The 3,660-nt window shown below is 43.7% G+C and overlaps 1 pseudogene; it reads left to right on the forward strand.

Moving 5' to 3' along the window:
- The first annotated feature begins 2,898 nt into the window (after window positions 1-2,898).
- The window catches only part of LOC103194996, a 5,779-nt pseudogene continuing 5,017 nt past the window's right edge, over window positions 2,899-3,660 (forward strand).

Consider the following 3,660-nt stretch of genomic DNA (forward strand, 5'->3'; position numbering starts at 1 on the left):
GGAATGTATCATGGACTGCTGGAAGAAAGAACAAATCTGTTTTGGAGGGAGTACAGCCGGAATGCTCCTTAGAAGTGAGAATGGCTAGACTTTGCCTCTCATACTTTGGTCATGTTGTCAGAAGGGACCAATCCCTGGAGAAGCGTATCATGCTTGGTTAAGTAGAAGGTCAGCAGAAAAGGGGAAGACCCTCAATGAGATGGATTGACACAGTGGCTATGACAATGGACTCAAGCAAGGCAATGACTGTGAGGACCACGTAGGACTTGGCAGTGTTTCACGGTGTACACAGGGTCATTATGAATAGGAATTGACTTGATGGCACGTAATAACAACAAGCGTCCATGTTAATTTTCCTCAAATGTTTGCAGATCCTTGATTATGCACTGAGTTTTCAAATCAGGATCCTCTATTTGCCTAGTTGTAGATTTATTTCCATTTACTGTGGCATGCCTTTCTCGAATAGGGAAGACAGAGGTGATCTCTGAGTGCAGAGGCTTTATCAATATTGTGATTTCTGTAAATGAGAGCTCCCAAGTGGATGGACACTTCAATACCTATCTCAGGGCCTCCCGTTTCTCTGGATCCAGCTATTGTTACTGCGAGAATTTTGAGACAACGATGCTCCAACAAGTAAAACGGGTAGCTTTACTAGTCTAATTGCTATCCCTTGATTGAATGTTCCTGTTGCCTTTATCATGGTTGTTAGCTGCCTTTGAGCTGGCCCCCAATTCCTGGCAACCTCATGTACAACAAAACAAAACTCTGCCCTGTCCACCATCCTCAGCATCAGGGAATCAGCAGTGCTTTCATTGGCTGATTTTAGGAAGTAGATTGCCTGCCCTTGCTTCTCCTAAGTATAATGTAGGACTTATACTTTCTTAAAAAAACATTTGTACCTCTACAATGTTCAGGTAGTTTAAACAACTTATTGTACTTTTCTCATGATAATAGTACAGATCAAATTTTCTGTCTATTCTTAGATCAACTAAAGTAATTTTGTTATTAAATAATTTTTGCATACAATTGAGCAAAATACTTTTAAATCCCCTCCTTTATTCTGTGAGAGTATCATTTCAAATATTGTGCATTTTAATATCTTTATTTTCCAGGAAGTGCTTTCCTTCCCTCATCAAGATACCATATCTAAGAGTCACCAATCCTAACCTTTTTCTGTTTTCCAAGTCACTGGTTTCTGCTTTCATGTTTATCAATCTCATTTTATTTCGATGTGCTTTAGTTTTCAAACTTGATAGATTATCTGTTCTAACATGAGTATCTTAATCTCATGCTGTTTTTTGTTTGATATTTCCTGTTATGTTCCTGCAAATCTTGAATGCCTTTATTTTGGCTCTTACCTTTTGTACCAAGATTAGGTGAAGTCTTTGTTTTTTTGAACCACTAATCAGATTAATGTTATTGGATCCTTTCTTCTATTACTCAGCTTGGAATAGAGTGGGCCTGCTATTTGCTCAAGGCAAGTGTGGAGAGTGGAGAGAGATAACAAGGCACAGTAGATAATTTAATTCAGGAAGCTTTCAACCTCATCTGCTGGAGTCTCTGTCTTAGCAATACATTCCTCTCAACTTTTGATATTACTTGCCTTGGGATGAGCTGATAACATTGTTAGGAGCCCATTGAGGCTCAGGGTAAAACCATGTACCTCACAAGTCTTATTCTTGATGAGTAGTAATTTTTACCTATGCGCTTTAGATGGAAACCTGTTTGGTTTCCCCCCTTTTTCCCTTCCACACAAGATTCCCTACAAGCTGGTTAAGATTTTAATATAAAATATTGAAGATACATTTCTTGTGTTCCTTCTTCCAAGACCACCCTCTATGTATACTATTCTCAGTGAATGCAGGACCACTACTGGGATGCTTCCTCATCACCTGTGGTTGCTCATCTTCCAGTCTGCATGGGTCAAACTAAAGGACTGCTCTTTGGCCCTTTAGCCCTGTGGTGCAGTAAATTACCTGGTATGTCTTTTCTAGCCACAAGTCTTTGTAAACTCCATGGTGGAATTTTCCATGAGCAACTGAGCAGCTCATGATTGTTAAAGTTATCCACCTGGGGTATTTCTGTTGCATGTAGCACCAAGTAATTTGCTGGGAAGTTTGCTCTCTCTCAGGTGTATAGAATTCTGATGTCGGGATTGGTTAGTTTGGCCATTCTGCCATGCTCAAAAAGGAGCCCTCCTAGAGGCAGAAGGAGTCTCTCTGACTGCTCGCTGAGAATGACTTACTGCTGAGAAAAACGTGCTCCTGAGAGACACTAAGAGACAAGCATTGCTGAGAGAGAGAGACACTGAGAGACATGCACTGCCGGGAGAGAGACTGAGAGAGACTGTTGGCTGAGAAATGGTGGGCTGAGAGATACTGAACATTGCTCCTAAACTTGAATTATAGCCTGGTGCTTCCCTAATAAACCCCATAATCTGAGTTGTGTGGCCACTGCAGTGAATTATCGAACCCAGCAAGGAGGTGGTGGGTGGTGTGGGAGGAATGGTTGGCGTCAGGGTTTCTCAAAGGGCTGGAGGGAGGCAGCAGGTCTGGCCTCTCAGGAATAGGCCTTGGGCTACTGATGATGATTCTGTCATCCTCTTGTGGGGTTAGAGGAGGTCAGAAGATGTGGCTTCACTGCCCCTTTGGCAAGCACCTTCTCACTTTTCCAGATAATTGCATTTCTGAAGATAAGGCAGAAATATCCTTTGCAATCTCTCTCCATGTGTTACTAAAATTACTGCAGTTACTAAACTCATAGCCTGTTGGGGGCTGTAGCTGTTTATTACCCTTACTGAAAATCTGCTGTTATTAAAAACACGTATTTTGGCTCTCTGCTTCTCCCCGTTCGACAGCCACACTTCTTGTGCAGTTCCAGCCGATTACCTGAGACACTATGGTGAAGGTTGGAGTAATTGGATTCGGCCGTATTGGGTGCCTGGTCACCAGGACTGCTTTTAATTCTAGCAAAGTGGACATTGTTCCCATTGATGACCCCTTCGTTGACCTCAACTACATGGTCCACATGTTCCAGTGATTCCAACCACTGTGAGTTCCATGGTACCATCAAGGCCAAGAACAGGAAGCTTGTCATCAATGGGAAGCCCATCACTATCTTCCAGGAGCGAGATCCCACCAACAGCAAGTCAGGTGATGCTGGTGCTGAGTAAGTTAAAGAATCCACCGATGTCTTCACAACCATGGAAAGGCTGGGGCTCACTTGAAGGGCACTGTCAAAAGGGTAATCATCTCTGTTCCCTCTGCCAGTGCCCCCATGTTTGTTATGAGCATGAACCATGAGAAATATGACAACTCCCTCAAGATTGTCAGCAATGCCTCCTGCACCACCAACTGCTTGGCCCCCATGGCCGGGGTCATCCATGACCACTTTGGTATCATGGAAGGACTCATGACCACAGTCCATGCCAACACTGCCACCCAGAAGACTGTGGATGGCCTCTCTGCGAAACTGGTGTGATGGCTGTAGGGCTGGCCGGAACATCATCACTGCAACTACTGGTGCTGACAAGGCTGTGGGCAAGTCATCTCTGAGCTGAATGGGAAGCTCACTGGCATGGCCTTCCATGTCCCCATGCTCAATATATCAGTTGTGGACCTGACCTGCCATCTGGAGAAAGCTGCCAAATATGATGGCCTC

Source organism: Orycteropus afer, unplaced genomic scaffold (genome assembly GCF_000298275.1).
Source record: "Orycteropus afer afer isolate SDZICR_OR568_19922 unplaced genomic scaffold, OryAfe1.0 scaffold00049, whole genome shotgun sequence".
In the NCBI taxonomy this organism is placed as follows: Eukaryota; Metazoa; Chordata; class Mammalia; order Tubulidentata; family Orycteropodidae; genus Orycteropus; species Orycteropus afer.